At 41.8% G+C, this 17,194-nt stretch overlaps 1 long non-coding RNA gene across 1 annotated transcript in view; it reads right to left on the bottom strand.

Moving 5' to 3' along the window:
- Nucleotides 1-1,772: 1,772 nt before the first annotated feature.
- The window catches only part of LOC130251576 (uncharacterized), an 85,415-nt gene continuing 69,993 nt past the window's right edge, over nucleotides 1,773-17,194 (bottom strand). Inside the window, exons 2-3 of the long non-coding RNA XR_008840182.1 lie at nucleotides 3,471-3,628; nucleotides 1,773-1,847 (exon numbers count right to left, since the gene is read on the bottom strand). This is a non-coding gene — a long non-coding RNA (uncharacterized LOC130251576). The remainder of the gene's footprint in view (nucleotides 1,848-3,470; nucleotides 3,629-17,194) is intronic.

The following is a 17,194-nucleotide window of genomic DNA, read 5'->3' as shown; positions in this document are numbered from 1 at the left end:
ATTTGGGAATTAGACATAGACTTCAGTGACTTAAGAAAGCAGGAAACTGATAAGGAAATATTCCTGCTTTTGCCCTGTATTCCCCTCTCTAGGCATCAGATTGACCATTGCCAAAAGACAGCCAGACACCCATTTTATGTTCGTGTGTTTTTTCTCCAGAGTGGCACAGGTGGAAGTTAAGAACCACATTTTCCAAAAGACAAAGCATAGGGGAAACTTTTGCCCCAAGGAGGCAGGTTTGTCCCTTAGTCCCTTGCACAAGATCACTTGAACAAGCTCATTCTCCTCCTTCCTTAACACCCACCCCACAAAACACAGCAGCTGTGGGTGTGTTGGGGCTATGGTGAACACCTCTTGTCCCCTTGTTCTCCACCCCAGCCTGCACACAGCCCTGACAGAGGACACCAACAGGCTCATGAATGCTTCTCATGCTGCAGTTCCATTGTGGGCAATTGTCAGCTACTTGTGGCTAGAGTAAAAAAAAATTAGTAAACACATTTCTCTTTTGGTTATACTACTACTACTACTTTTTTTCCCTCTGGAAAAAAATACTAGTAAAGCATATTTAGCCTTTCATACGCACCAAGTCTTCAAAGGTGAATTTGAATTTGCCTTTTATTATGGATGGATTTTTTTTTATTTTTTTTTTAAATCTTCCTGACTGTCTGGGAACCACTGTAAGGCAGTAATCAGGAGCCTTGCACTAGAAGTCCAACCTTCTGGCCCAACTCCCTAGTAAATGTATAGCTATTTTCATCTTAGATTAAGGGCAGCCCAGCTACCTCTCACAGTGGGAAGTATTAAAAATACTTTCCTCAGTTCTCAGAAAGAGAATAATCTAAACTCTCAAACTAACTGAACTGAAAAAGAAAAAAGAAAAAAGAAAAAAAGAAAAAAAAAAAAAAAAAAGAGGAAGCCTTAGCGTGAAGAGCTATTATTATGTCTTCTCACATTTTGCTGTAGCTAAAAGCATGAGTTGTATATATAACTAATGCACCACCCACCCAAGCAAAAATACTTGCTTGAAAAAGTAAAGGCATGCCTGTCAGAACTCATCCTCTTCCATTCAGTCTCCATTGTATATTTTTGTTCCTGTGATAAATTAGCCCACTACTTCTCAGGTGATTCTGGCATTTCAAATTTGAAAATAGGACATGCTCAAGTAAAATCATACAGCAGCTTCACTAGCAGTCTGAACTCACAGGGAGCTCAACAGTACTCTGCAAAGCAAAACCGAAATATGAAGGTAATGGGGTGAAAGTTTGAGGCCTGCCCTCCACTTGCACTCACTCACACACATTAATGTTTCCATCCTGGCAGCTATAAACACTGTTTACCATCAAACACCTGCAACAGATTTCCAATACTCTCATGCTTGCAGTCCAGGTTTGCATGTCATCTGTTTTGTATGCTTGTACACCCTGAGACTGCCCTGGAGGGTTATGGTTTGTAGGTGGAGCTGCCTGGTCACAGCTTTCTTAGTGTTCTCATTTCTGTCTTTCTCCTTCAAAATTCTAAATGTCCTTCTCAGTACTGTCAGCACCAACTGGAGTTCTTTTTTTCATTAAGCATAGCTAACATCTACATCAGCCTAAGCTGTAGTAATTTTCTGGTTGCACAGGCAGACTTTCCAGCCAGTGAATAGGAACACAAAAAGATACAGAGACACCTCTCAGTCAGTCAAATGTGTCTTTGCACAAGCATCTTGCAATTTTAGCTCTAGAACCAGGCTTACATAGATAGAGAGGAAACCAAAGAGATTTTACTTTACCTTTTCATGAAAAGATAGAACAGTCTGTGACCAGCCATGCTTTTGGAAGGCAGTGGAGACAAATTCTTGTAATTTCCTTGAATTGTAAAACAGTGTTGAGAATTTCTAAGCAAGATTCAAAATATTTAGCTTTACAGGTGGTTTTACAAGGATATTCCAGTAGATCTTGTACCTCTGCTGTATACCATTACTAATGCCAGAATAAAGAACAGGTCTTCTCACTAGTTCTGCTGCTTTCAGAATCTCAAAACAAACTCAAGTTCACTGTAGTTGGCTCAGATCCTAGCTTTCACACAAAAGGAAATTATTATCCTGTAACATAATGTGCAGGAAAAGCCCTAATGCCGTGCATTATTCCTGGACTAGGTGACCTCTCCTGCCATCATATGTTTCTCCATCATGCCCTTATGATGCACCCTAATTACTCCTTAATAACCCATGATAGAAACCTGGGTAGAGTGGGATGAGGACATAATTTCCATAATTTCTCAAGTAACTGTTCCTCCAGTATATCTGACATCTAGGGCAATATTGCCTGGGTTTCAAGGGAGAGTTTTAATAAATATCTAGACTGAGTTAGCAAAGGTTTACAATTTGGGAGCAAGATGCTCCAGCAAGTACCATTATGTACATATTTTACAACTGGTAGCTGAGGTCAGCATTAGCACATAGACATAAATAACTGCTTGCATGCAAGGACATAATAAGACATTCCAGAAGATCTCTTCTAAGATGAACTATTTGAGTCTGCTCCCTAAGCACTGCAAGGTATAATTGCATGCAGGTATTCATGAAGTTCATGAAGTTCAAAGTTGTTCCAAGGCTTTGCTGGGTCACAAGAACTGATGGATGTGAAGATACAGTAGAATAAAACCCTGATGCAAGACTTGTGTACTGATTTGATCTAAAACCACAGACACAGCTCTGCTCAATATGGAAGAAATCACTGGGATTATTTCCTGAGTAGGGTTTTGCCATACAGAGCCTATGTTTCCCAGGCTTGGGGTGCACAGGAAGGCTCATGTACTACTGAGCCCTTCTGAAAAGTGGGGTATAGTTTTCCTAAGCTGGTTTTTCTGTTTGTTATAAGTTTAGGGCTTTTAAATCATGCTAATGTGTCTAGAGATTGCAATGGGAGTGTTTGAGAAATCCAAAAATAAAATAATGTAATGCAGCCAAATACTTAATTACCAACATGTGCATCTGTTGTCAAACCATACGCTAAGTGAGTGGCACTGCTCATTAGTTCTGCTTTCAGGAGCTACCAGGCGTTCGTGTCATCACTACCAAGAGTCTTCTGAGTCTGAATCATCCCCGGAAAGGACAGATTCTGTCACTCATGCACTCGCTGTTAACAAGAATGCTGATGGCGTAGCAGGTGTTTCCTCCACTTCTCTAAACCTGGAAAGGTTCTGGCACAGCTTCCCTCCAATTTTCCCTCTTCAGAAAGGAAAAACAATCTTTCTCTTCTGGCTCACATGAGCAGGCAGGCATGTTCCAATAACTCAGGTATTGGATACAATTGCTCCTATTCACTTTGTTGCCTACAATACTGTGTGATTATCATGCTCTGCTAGGTCCTCAGGAAAGAATGCTGGTTTATCCAGTCCCAGTCCAATCTCTTTTCATGCAATAAAACCCTAGCCCAGTGAAACAGAAAGGGGTCTGTGATGCACAGCAGTAAAAAAGGTCCACTTACTATTTAGCTGACCCATTAATTTGGCAGTGGGTTTGAAATGCTCTTCCAAAGTTGCTGACTGATAAGTCCTTTCAAACCTTTAAGGGCATCTGATATTCTGAAATGGACTTGGAAAACTTTCTGCGCTTTGTCCACATGAAGCAAATGCCAGCTGGGACCTAAAGAAAAGAGCAGAGCATTACTACCAGGAAAACAACACCAAAGAAAGCATAGAAAGGATCTGAGCAATCCCAAATATTGGTCTTACTTAGCCTGATAAGACATTACAGTAAAAGCTCTACATAGCTGGCTGCTCCAGCAGACACTGAATGTACATCCTGGTTTGCTCCTACAGTACTGAGGATCTAGGGCTGACTCACCCCATCTAGGGATTGCCCAGGATTGGGGCTGATCCCCATGGCTCATGCAGTCCATGCAGCCTCCTGTGGTTTCAGGTAGGCTGTAGGAGGGCACTGCTTGCCTCACACCTCACTCTGGTCACTGTCCTTTGGCAGCTATCCACCTGTCCTGGTGTGCAAGAGCTGAGCCAGCCCACCCTGAGGATGCAGCAGAGAATCAAGGAGCCACAGCTGGGCTCCATCCCAGATACAGCTTTGCTAATTTCCAATTACATCCCAGACTAGATCCACTCAGTTCTCCCCCTTTCTCTGAACCAGAAAGGCACAACTTAGGTCTCTTCCCTCACTTTTGAAATTTCTTTTGGCCTTTTAGAAAGTGTTTTTTATAAAGGAAAAACTCAGCAGTTAGCCAACACTGAATGTTGCCAAGGCCAAGCTCAGGTAGTGGCATTTGCAGGGGCACAGAAATTTGAGGTTGTCCCCTGGTTGCTGCTACAGAGCTGGAGAGGGCAGGAATTCCCCTTCCTTCCCTGTGCCCCACTTTTCTGTGGAACAAAACAGCCAAATCAAATCCTTCTCTTTTTTTCAAACAGCTGAAGATGGCCCAAGCACTCCTTTCCACTCATAATCAAATACACATTTTCTTTTTAGTACGGTGGCTCCCAAGAGCTAAAGTTCAAGCTGGAATATTGAAACACACAGTTTAAATCACCAGTAGGACACCTCTGGTGCTGACACTGATGTACCCAGCTTGGAGCTGTTCAGGGCTTGGACAGTACTGGCTCTCTGTGCTCCAGAATTCCCCTCTGCAAGCTTTCCTGTCCCTGCCAGCTGCAGCAACCAACACTGCCTACAGCAAATGTGTCACATATAGGTAGGTCACTAAATATCATGCCCAAATGCAACACAGGACCAGATGCCATTAAGAAAAAAAAATCATGTTGATGTAAGCACTATGCTTTTACTTCCCCAAGTCTGACAGGCCTCCTACACAGCCAGCAGCAAGTAGCTATTTCCCTTGTAATATCATCAGCTTCCAGTAATGTTCACTTGCCTGTTTTTAATACCCTCTATAGCCCTTCCTACCACCCTGTGATAAATACCTTCCCCTCCACCATTTCATAACTTTCCAGATCTTTTCCTCTCTCTCCCCACCACATCTGGCTTCTAGACCATTCTCCACTTCTTTCTGTTAGCATTTGCAAAGCTTATCTAGGGCTCAACAGACTTTTTTTCCCCTTCTTGGTGGTGGAGGGAGGAGGAGGGGGGACCTGCTGTTTAGCTGGCTTTGGCAAGCCTGGGCAGCTCTAGCTGAACTCCCCAGCCCTCTGCCAAGAACAGTCTAAAGAGGAGTACCAGAAACATCTTTTAATGTCATTTGTATTAATATTTTTGGAATTAGGCAGACTTGAAATTGCTTTAAAAACATTTAAAAACAGAGGAAAAGGGTTGGCAAGCACGTGAAGCTCAAACTGTATCACACACAGTACTGTCATAACAAAGTGGGTATAACACGAGTGTCCAGGCCATTTGTATCAAAGGACTATTTTTCCATCACTTTATTTAACAAAGATATTCTTAAAAGCAAGACTCTCAGGTTTTGAACAGAGGAAACCATTCCTGTCTTTGCTCATCCTAAGCAATGCACAACAACAGTTCAATGTATGACATGCTCTTGAGACGCAGACCCTGTTCCCTCAAGGTATATCCAAAAGGGGAAAAAGGCAGACCAGGCTGAAAAAGACCTTTGTGCCTTTGGCCTCTCCAGCTCCTTTCCTTAGTCACATTTTCTTCAAGCCAGCGAAGCAGGGTGAGCCTCAGAAAGGCCTTGGCTTGCTACTTACTCTCATCATCAGGCCCAAACAGTTCCTTAGAATTTCACTCTGTCTGCTTTAACCTTTCTTCTGTGATCATCAGAGATTTCCTCTGTACTCACTGGACCACCAGCTTTAACAACTTACAAGATCAGGCAAAGGATAGCATAACCAGCATTTTCAAGGAGAGTTATAGCCAGCCAGATTCCTGGCAACTTCCTTCCTTCTCAGTCTTTGGCTTCAGAGGGGTAGAGACAACACCAAGGAGTAGACTCAAAGATCACCTTCAGAGAAGCACAGTCAAGGTTTTAGGCTGGTTTTCTGATGTCCAAAGTAAATACAAATTATACAAATTAGGCATGAAAATTTCAGGTATAAAGGAACTGGAGACACTTGTCATATAGAAGTGGGGCTGGACAGGGAGAGGGGTTGTTAAGCCTTGGACCTGCATAGTTCACAACTCAATGCCACCTTCCTCTTCTTCATCCCACACACAGTGCAGCACAAAGGCTTCAGACAGTGCTGCCAGGATGTCACATAAGTACCCCAGTGAGAGAAAGCAGATGTCCCCAGGAACAGCAGTCTGCCAGTGGCCATCCTCAGCTTGGGTTTGTGTCTCCAACTTCATGACCTCAATGCCTGAACTTCAGTTTGGATACAGTCAGCAGGTCTACTTTGGGACAGTATCCACAGCAACTTGCAACCACATGTGAAAAGCCTCCTTACAATAACAAAACATAGGTTTAGAAGCATGAAAGAAAGCAAAATAATCTGTAGGAGTAATCTAGATATATATGCACACTTTAGGAGGGAAAACAGATAAGAATCTTTCAGGTGAATTAGAGGGCATGCACTTGCATAGGAATAATGCTTCTTGAGTCTACAGCAATTTTGTGATTAACATCTGCTTTCTTGGCCAAGGAATGCTGGTTTCTATTTTTCCACAGCCCAACCCTTGTTCCTAGCTTTTAGAGGGGTTTTTGCATTTCAGTTGTCTCAGTAGGATAAATCATACTCATTCCAACTCAGTTTGCATTTAATAAATTCCTCAGGCTCTTATTTTTCCCCTTAAATTTATTCTCTCATTTAAAAAATACAGGGAATTAAAAATTGCTAGATTTCTGCTAGACTTCTGATCATCCTTCTCAGTTGCTATTATCAATATGGATCACAGCATAATTCATTTTGTCACAAGCAGAAGAGGAGTCTTTGCATTTCACAATAATTTAGAAGTCCCCCAAAGCTTGAAGAGAAGTTATCGAAGTCTTTAAAATGTTTTGGCCTCATCTTGTGATGTCTCCTTTCTGAAGAGAACTTTTCTGAGGAGCTAGAGAAACTAAAAATTTTCCTTTTTTTTTTCTTTGCATCAAGGTGAACACCTTTCTCCTAAACAAAAACAAAAGCTGCCATACAACAAGTGTCATTTCTTGAAGGTTGGTTTGGGATAATGTAAAATTTGCCTTTGGCTTCTATGATGAAAGGCAGCCTAGTCCTGGAGATCAGTTAAGTGTGTGCCTCATTTACAAGTGTGACCTGATAATCTGCAGTACTGAAAAGCTTTTCTTTCTAGGAAGACAAGAAGGTTGTAGACTCAGAGTTTTCATACTTCATGGGAACTGGGAGAGCTTAAACATGCCTGACACAATCTGCACTTTCCCAGAAAGCAATGAGTTTTGTTTGGCAATTTAATTTCTTTCTGCCATATGCTAAACGTGACTATCATTTTACATTATTATAATATTTTGAGTTGGTTTGATATGCTGTACATTGTTCCTTCTGTAAAACACAATATATGCAGGAAATTTGATAAAGTAATTTTATGTCTTCTATTCATTGCTACTACTTTTGCTTGCTGACAAATTAAATTCCAGTCATCTGAGTCAGCCTCTTATTTTAGATCATTATTCCATTCTCCACATTTTGTCAAATAAATACACTTGTATGTGTAACTACACATAGAAACCTACAAACAATCTACATGACACTCACTTTGCAAATTAGAAGAAATTAGTTCTTCTAGAGCAAGTTACTTAGGTTTCACAATCACTTTCCATCCTACTTTTCAAAGCTGTATCATTACCAAACTTCTATTGCCTTCTGCATACAGAAGGTATTTTATTAGCTGAGACCCACTTCCTTGCTTCAAAGTTACTACAGCCAAAGAGCCTGGCTATGAGTGGGAAGTGGCAGCTCAGAGAATTGCCCTGGGAATGCATCCACATGATGGTCTGTACCAGCACAAGTGTGTGTGTGTGTACTGAGGCAGGGCAGTGACCCTTTTACTCTTCACACACTATCCAGCCAAGCAGCCAGCCTGCACTTCCCACCATGCCCAAGGACTGCACGGCTCCCTCTGCTCATCAAGCAGCCAGTGATGGGCTGGGTGATCTGTCCTGCTCCAGAAGGCAGCTCAGATCCTGGCAGTGCTGCTCTGAGACAAACAAATAACACAAATATCCAAGCCAAGAATTCCAGGAAGGGCTGAAGGAGCAGTAGGATGCAGCCAAGAGTCAGAGGCACATGGGCCACTGCACTAGGCAACCAAAGAGGGCCAGGGCATGGTCCCAAGCACTGGCACAGCATCACCTGCTGCTCCACCATCAGTGCTGTCCTTGGCACAGACTTGTTCCAGGCAACCAGCTCTCCCTCACACAATGCCTGGACCCTCTGAGCAATAACCAGGGACTATTCCCAACACACATTTTGGATGGGCCACCTTGTTAGGGTGGGAGAGGAAAAGAATTTATGCTCAAAAGCAGTGACAGTCCAGCTGGCCTTGTGGCCAGTGAGTAGTTCCCTGGCCTATTTTATCCACTAATGTAGAAGCAATCTTGAATACCACAATTCATTCAGCACAGAGAACTTGCCAGGATGGGAACTGCTCTTACTAGAACTGGCCCAACCACCCCAACATATCAAACTCAGCTTTTTTCTATTCTTTTGCTCCCTGAGACATTTCTGTAGAGTCTATCTAATCTCCCCTGTCTTCATGCATTGTCTGGGCTGGTTTTTAATTGACCAGAAAATTACATGACTGCATCTATTAGGCCAAAGCACTGTTTCACCTTGATGTGGCCCTCAAACAGAAATTGTAGATTGCATCTCCAAGCAGCAATCTTCTACCTTACAAAACCCTCCTCCTCTCTCATGGTCATTCTGCCTCTGAATCTAAGCTTCTCCTATTGGATTCAATTCCAAATACAATAAGTACAAAGATCAGCAAAGACAAGTTATAGGAAAGGTCCTGTTGAAAAGAAAAACAATTTCTGATTAAGGTAATGCTGCTTATTGATTCCTATTTTCAAAGACCTTTACAAACATAAAATAATTTTTACAATAACCAAGGGAGTTAAATATTTAAGCATTTCTATGCATCTTTTGCAGAAAAACAGGTGGTAAACAAGAGGACAAAATCATCTGCTAATTTAGGATTTCTTTGGTTTTTTGAGCCCTTCCATTCCAAACAAAACTGAAGTGTCTCCCATCACAGGCCACACAAAAACCACATCTTGTCACTTTTCCATGACACTATTTCACCGTTGTCCTGACAAGTTTCCACTACTTGACACGTGCAAAAATACAGAACAAGTTAGGCAACTGATGTCTCCAAGCTGATTTATCTTTCCCCAGGCTGTATCTTCTTACCTTTTATAAATGTAACTGATGTCATCAGATAACTTCTACAACAGGAATTGATGTCATTTTCTCACCTTTTGTAAATGTAACTAATGTCGTCAGATAACTTCTACAATAGAAGTTGCTTAATAAAACAGTACTTTGTGTTTTAAGCATTGCATAAGATTATGTCACACAAATAGATATGCATTAGGTAGTCAGAGAATATGTATTAGATAACAAGATTCATGTAAATTCTACTGTATAAAAGATGTAACATTTTGCCCTTTGTTGTGCTTGATTTGTGGAAACTTCCACCTTTCACCCTGCACAGAACAGTGTCTCCTTTCTAAACTAGACTCTGTGTTTAGAGAGCTCCTAAAATCAGCAACAAAAGGAACCAGGACAAGACACCATCAGGAACTGCAGGCACTCAGCCTACAGTTCAAACAACTGGGCAGCATTGCTTTTCACAGCTCAAGAGATTCACAGATCCAAGGGGAGAAAGGGCAAGCATGCACTAGAGCAGAAATCTGCCTGCTGCAAACCAGAGTACATCTGCATTAGGTAAAAGAATAGATGTGTATAAGCACTGAAAAAAGCAAGTGGCTGGACAAACACTGACCAATAAAGATGAGATAGGTTTCTGTGAATGCAGCCCAGGTGTTTTTTGTAAAACTGATCTCACAGGGACTTTCTTATAAAGTATCAAGGTGAAACAATGTTCAGCTTAAAATGGGTTTTAGCAAATGCTGATCAATCAGTTTTCCTGCTTGGGTGCTTATCATCCTCCCTTCCTGTGGCTGCAGTGATTCCTTCCACTGCTCTGCTACCCTGTCCAGAGTTCTGCTTAACTCTGCTGCTATACTTATCAGCCCTGATGCAGTCTGGTGTTTGCATCCAAATGAAGGTGACCAACACAAACTTTCTGCAGACCTTCCTTCCTTCCTTTCTTCCTTCCTTCCTTCCCAGAGCTGCAACCTTTCCTGTGCTGCACTCTCTTGCTCGCCCATGGCTTGAAACCATTAAGCACTAGTTGCAAACAAATGTGAATAAATTACAGTAATATTCAAATAAGGGGGGGAAGAAGAGGACTGACAGAGAGGGCGACTAGGAAATCAAGGAAGAAATGCTAATTAACTCAAATAGATTGATTTGCCCTGTTTGCTCAAAAAATTAATTACCAAAAAAATTGTAAATTAAGAATTAAAAGCTCACAATAAGAGGAGCCAAAAGGTTTTTCTCTGGAATCTATTATGAGTATCTGAAAAGGGACTGTGTCTAATTAGACATTATTTTGCATCAAGATGACCTCATATTATAATTAGAGATATGCTAAATTACTTGGAAATAATTACAATGATTGGATATCCTCCATGACTGCCAGTTTGGAAGCTTTCATGTTCACATTGATCCTACACACCTCAGTTTCTTTGGCTGGGAATTGGATCTTTAGAAGGTATCTAACATGCAAAAAAGCCATCATTCTTCAAAATCTCCATCAGGTGACAGATACTTTAAAAGACAAGAGAGATGTACAAATTTTAATGTAATAAAACCATGATCTAAACACGTGGCAGGTACTCAGCACTATTTGCACTGTTTCCTAAGAACAACATTCACAATGCAAACAAATGTTATTAATTTTTGTCTTTGAAACTAATATATCCACAAATACTTTGGGCTTCTAAAACATACTGCTCTAGGATATTGCATATTGCAAAAATGTTAGCCCAAGTTCTAACAAGTGTCAGTTGCAACTTCAGTCCTCTGGACTGGCTCAGTGAGTCAATCAAACTCCAACTACTTCAGTGGCTACAGAAAGGGAGGGAAGGCACGTCTAGCACCCTGGGTGGCAGACATGCTGGGTTGTGTGATGTGGGTAAGAAAATGCCAGTCATGCTAGAAAACACTCACAAAGAAGCTAGGTCAAAAAGGCAGGTGAATGGCAAGGCAAGAAACTGGAATAAGGTATGGAACAGCTACAGGAGATCCTCCTGTATTTCAGCATCTTTCCCATCCACGTGGAGATCTGGAAGGATAGAGCCACATGAGCTGAAGACACAGAGATAAAAGGGAGCCTGCAGACCCTGAAGTGGAGCCTGAGGAAAGGAACACTTCAAAGTTGCCCACAATGCTTTGAAAGGCACAAAGGATTAGGGCTCACACAGCTACATCAGCCCTTGCATGGGGGCAGCTGCAAATCTGTCTGGACAAAACAAATACAAAATCTCTCCAGAACAAAAGAGCATGCACTAGCCTTCATGTCAGTGTGACAGCCAGATGGGCAAGATGGGAAACTTTGTTTTTGTGGGAACAACTAAGGGTGTCATAGGCTGGGTGCAGCTGACATAACTGGTCTCAGGAAACATGATTACAACATGTCTTCCTTCTCAGTGTCCGCTTTTGAGACCGTTTCACAAGGCATGGATGTGGATCTTCCTGAAGGCAAGCATACAAAGATGGCCAGCACACAAAGAAAGGCAAGAAACTCCAGCAGACCAGCACTACCCAAATACTCAGTAGAAGGACAGGTGCACACAGCTCAGACCTGCAGAGGTACCTGGATGTCTGAGTATCCATTCTGTTCTGTGCCCTGCAATTTCAGTATGCAGAGTAAAAAGTCCTGTGATTTGTGCAGTTGTAAACCAGGCCAGCATGTGAGCTGGGAAGAGAAGGTGCATTTCCCACATCCAGCCACAGGTCTCTGAGTCTCAGCACTGACATGCGTGACTGGTGGCACAGCCCAGCCACCACAGCCTCATTCATTCCCAGATTGGCTCTGTACATCTTGGCTGCTGCAGAGGTTTAGAAACAATGCTTTTAATATTTTGTGGTATTGACTTACCCATTCATTGTGTAGTGACATTAGCACACATGAATAATCATAAAATAAAAAAAGGATAATTAATATTTAACTTTGCCAGAGGGATGTACTTAAGGGAGAAACCATGTTTTAGAAAGAGCAGCTGATATTTGTCAGCTGGAGAACAGGACTAATTAGATGCATCAGGCAGTGGTGACACGAAGTTGAAAAACAGCTTGTCAACTCTGAAATGACTTATAGCAAATGATTATATATAAAGATGCTTTGTTATACTTTCACACACAGGTGTGTTCCTCATTTTCCAAACACTTCCTGTGCCTTTTGTTCCTGTAGTAAAACAGGTGCAAAGCAGATTGCCCACTCATAGATATACCATAACTATGTTTTAGGTAGAGCAGATATGTAGTCCATTTCTTGTGCCCAAACCAACAAGGTGTTGAACATTGAAGTACCCTCATTCTCACTGATTTTGGTGGAAGATGGTCAACAGCTTATAGGATCAAAGGCTTGATTTCTGAACCACATAAGGAAAGTGATGTAGGGGATGAGGCAACAAACCAGGAGGCCAAATTCATGTCTGTTGTAATGTTGGTTGACTGCAGCCAGACAGTTCATTGATCACAGCAAAGGATTTGCCCCAGGGTGTTTTAATTTAAAACAGATTGACATTAATCTGAAGAACAAATCACCCAAATCCTAAACTCTGATCTGATGCAAGTCAGATGCAATATGACAGCAACTCAATCTCCTGGGCAGCAGAGCTGCTAGCTTCAACTTCATACCCATTTCCAAACGGTGCCTGTAAGGTCTCAAATGCTGCTGGAACAGGCCCAGCAAGGAATAATTTATCCAAGGTAGAGGTACATATCCTTCAGAACACACTAAACCTACCAGGAAAGTGAAGCTTCAAGGGGGAATGGAGTGCAGGTGCTGAGAAGGGGAAGGGGCCACTTAGGAAGTAAGTGCTTGATTAGTCAATGAGCAATGTTAATGCTGAGCAAACAAAACAGAAGCATAAATTCTGAGACACCAGTTAAACTGCAATCATTAAGTACTCTAAAAAGCTTATTAACTTACCTAGGAAATTGAACACAAACTAACTGTTTGAATTGAGCTGCTAAAACAATAAAAACATTTGAAATGTCCTGAAAGTAATTTGTTTAATGCAGTATTTGAGCTGTCACAAAAACAAAAGAATTTCTCTCCAGCCACAACAAAATCACACCAATACACACACTCTGGCACCAAAGAAGAATATTTAAAGCTGTATCTAGCACCTGTAATACATTGCTTGTATTTATAGTCCTGGTATGATTAGTTTCTAAAGAAAAATTATATCCACAGACAGCATGTTTTGTTCCTCCTCGTTACTCATATGCAAGAATGAAAGATCTATTACAACATACTCTTCCTTCCACCTGCTTTGATGAACTGCCTCAAAGCTCTCTGGGGAGACTGCTGCAAAGCCTGTGACTTTCAGCTGAGGCTCAGAAAGCAGATACTGGATTGCAAGAGCAGACTCAAAGGTCAGTTCAGAGCACACGGGCAGCAGATTGCAACTCCATTTCTAAAAGCAAAGGACACTGCTGTGGTACAGGTGATACCCCTCAAGCCTATACCCTCACAAAGGAAAAACTTAACAGATCTGCCTTTAGGGACAAATGTAAAAAGTTCAACTTGAAACTCTAACACCTGTTTCACAGAGACTTCTCCATATTGCATATTATTTAAAAATTGCAGTTCACCTCAGGACCATTTCTCACTAAGTCAGTTAATGATTTCTGCGTCTGCTCAATTTTCCTGAGAGTGTTTTGTTCTCCTCAGGTCGATGTAGCATGGCCATCATTGTGATATCTCAACACCTCCCTGCAGTGTGACAACCCACTTCCCTGATGTGCATCTGTCACACCTTGATCTTTTTTTTTTCTCTTCTCCTCCCATGGAGAAATCTTCATAGATGAAAATAAATATGAATATATTCCGTTCACTTTTCAAAAATAGCTATATAATGTATTTATCCTTTCATATATTATATATAACGTTTTTATAAAATGGTTATTGATGCTTGCTATTATCTGTACTTTCAGTACTGAAGACAGAGTTGAAGAAATGCATCTTAGCAAATAGCCAAGTTTCCCGTAGGTCATACATTTTACTGAAATTCATTCCACAGACTTGTGTAAGAACCTGAGAAATTTTAGCAAGCAAAAAAAGGGAAATATTCGCAATAGAGCCCCAGACAATCTATCAGGTGTTCATGCAACACATGTTGTAGATAAGCTCTGAGATCTCAAAGTGGACAAAGCAGATACCCAAACAGAGAGGAAGATAACATTGTGATTAACACTGAGCTTTGTACTCGGCACCAGAGGTGTGACCACCCTGATTTGCTGATGGCACTGACCTGGAGAAGCTGAATGCTTTGTCCTTTGCCACATGCCAGATCACTGCAGGGTTACAAACAGAAACTGGGGCATTAGGACAGAACCTGGTGGTCTAATTATGTGGTAACACAGACTTACATCTATCTGCAAGGAGAGGCAATTGACACACTTCCCATTGTGCTTTTTGCAAGCACACATGTAACTGCAACACTAAATGTGCAGCATCTACACATGGCTTTGAGTATTTCCTCAAATCTATTTTCCTTTAACCCTTTCTGCTGACTGTTGTTAATTACAGCTTTAGAGAGAAACCTATGAAAACACAGCAGTGTATTTCCTAGAGATACAGAGGTTTCAATATACACATCTGTACAGCATTCATCATTTTCCTGAACAGTCCTGCACAAAACAGCATTTCTGTCATTACATTTTTAATATAACAATTCCTATGGGAAACTGTTGATGAGGACTGGGATACAGATGAAGAGAAAGCAAAAAGATTGCAAGATGAAGGGCTGTTCTCAGTCCACAGATGAATGATGGTTCTTATCATTAAATACAGATGAATCGTAGATTCTGCCATTTTTAGTAAAAACTGCTAAACCAACAGGAAGGCTGGATTTGATGGAGGAGTTTTTTAAGTGATGAACTTTCTTGAGAATAAGAAAATGTTTCGGATTTCAGGTGTGGAAATCATCAAAGTCCATGGATACTTCTGACAACAACCAGAGCCAAATGGGCTGTTTTAGCTCCTTTTCCCATGACTGGATTGGCAGAGGAAGTCATGGAATATCTATAGATCACACCCACAGGGGGGTGGGGGAGGACTTTGACATAGGGACACAGGACCATCAGATATCAAAATGCTGTGGTAGCTTAGTCAGATTGAGCCATGGCAAAGCTATTCTACTGCCCCACAAACACTGTTCCAGGGCAATCTGTGCTGTCATGTACATCACTTGTGAGCAGGAGCACGTATCCTGAGAGTTTTCACAGTCCAGTTCACCATCAGTAACTCATTAACTCAAATGCCTGCAACTGTCTGCCCATGACATTATAGTCTGACCTTGGGAAAGCCACTCTCACCTGATTGTGTTAATCTATTAATTGCTCCCTGGCAGGTGCTGATCCTCCTTGTTATTTTCTGAAATGGAGATGTGGTGGATTCAGGCTTTACACAGCATTGTGCTTCAGATTTCCCATCAGAAAAGTGGAGATAATAACATTTACATACCTCAGCAGGTAGTTTGGATGCTTAATTAATCCTTTCAAAGCTTCTTACAATATAGATAAGAAGTAAAAAAAAATTAACTTTTAACATAATTTTTACTGTGTAATTAAAAAAGTACAAAAAGCTGTTTTTCCAAGCAATAAATAGCTATTTAAAAGAATTCAAAACTTATTAAACTATTCATTACTTTAGGACCTGGTGAAAAAAAGAAAGACCCTTTGAGTAGTTAATCTGACCTGGTGTTTAATTAGAACAAATTCAAAGTCAACAAATCATTCTGCTTAAAATAACATGATTTCTGCCATTTCTTTTTATGAAGTTCAGTCAAACTTCACATTTTATAGTTTAAGCCTTTGAATACCTGGGACCCTGGGAAATACTCCCTGTCAGCCTCACATGGAACACAGCCTCAAGAAGTGATGCTAAGGTACATGAAGGACAGGGAGGGAATTTGGGACAGCCAGTGCAGCTTCACCATGGGGCAGCCCTGCCTGACCTTCTGTGATGGAGTGACTGCATCAGTGGGCAAGGGAAGAGCTACAAATGTCATTTATCTCAATTTCTGTAAAGCCCTCCAACATCTTTCTCTCTATATTGGAGAGTTATGGATTCTCTGGGTAGAAATTTATCAGTAAATGTTAGATGGACAAGAAGGGGGTTGGACATTCACATTCAGAGGATTGTGGTCAACAGCTGAGTCCTGATGGACATTAGTGACCAGTGGTGTCCTCAGGGGTCCACACTGGGACTGGTATTTTCAATATCTGCATTAATGACACTAACAAAGGGATTGAGTGTAGACTCAGCAAATTTGCAGATGACACCAGGCTGAGTGGTTGACACACCTGAGGGATGGGCTGCCATCCAGAGGGACATGGACAAGCTCAAGAAGTGGATCTACAGGAATCTTATGAGGTTTAATAAGATCACCTGGGTTGTGTCAACCCTCAGTAACAATCTAGGCTGGGGGAACAGATGCAGAGAGCCCTGCTGAGAAGGACTTGGGGGTGCTGGTGGATGAGAGGCTGGACATGACCCAGCCATGTGCCCTTGCAGCCCAGAAAGCCAGAAGTGCCCTGAGCTGCATCCAAAGCAGCGTGGGCAGCAGGGCAGGGAGGGGATTCTGCCCCTCTGCTCTGCCCTGCCCTGCCCTGCTGAGACCCCACCTGCAGAGCTGCACCCAGCCCTGGGATCCCAGCACAGGAAGGACATGGAGCTGTTGGAGCAAGTCCAGAGGAGGCCACCAAGTTGCTCAGAGGGATGGAACACCTCTCCTATGAGGAAAGACTGAAATTATTGGAATTGCTCAGCCTGGAGAAGGGAAAGCTTCAGGATGACCTAATTGTGGCCTTCCAGTACCTGAAAGGAGCTTACAAGGAAGATGGAGAGGGGCTATTTAAGGGGGCATGTAGTGACAGGACAAGGGGAAATGGCTTCAAGCATAAGAAGAGTAGTTTTAGATTAGATATTAATAAGAAGTTCTTTATCATGAGGGTAGTTAGGTACTGGAGCAGA

Source organism: Oenanthe melanoleuca, chromosome 3, assembly GCF_029582105.1.
Source record: "Oenanthe melanoleuca isolate GR-GAL-2019-014 chromosome 3, OMel1.0, whole genome shotgun sequence".
Lineage (NCBI taxonomy): Eukaryota > Metazoa > Chordata > Aves > Passeriformes > Muscicapidae > Oenanthe > Oenanthe melanoleuca.
This window is presented reverse-complemented; position numbering and strand designations above follow the sequence as displayed.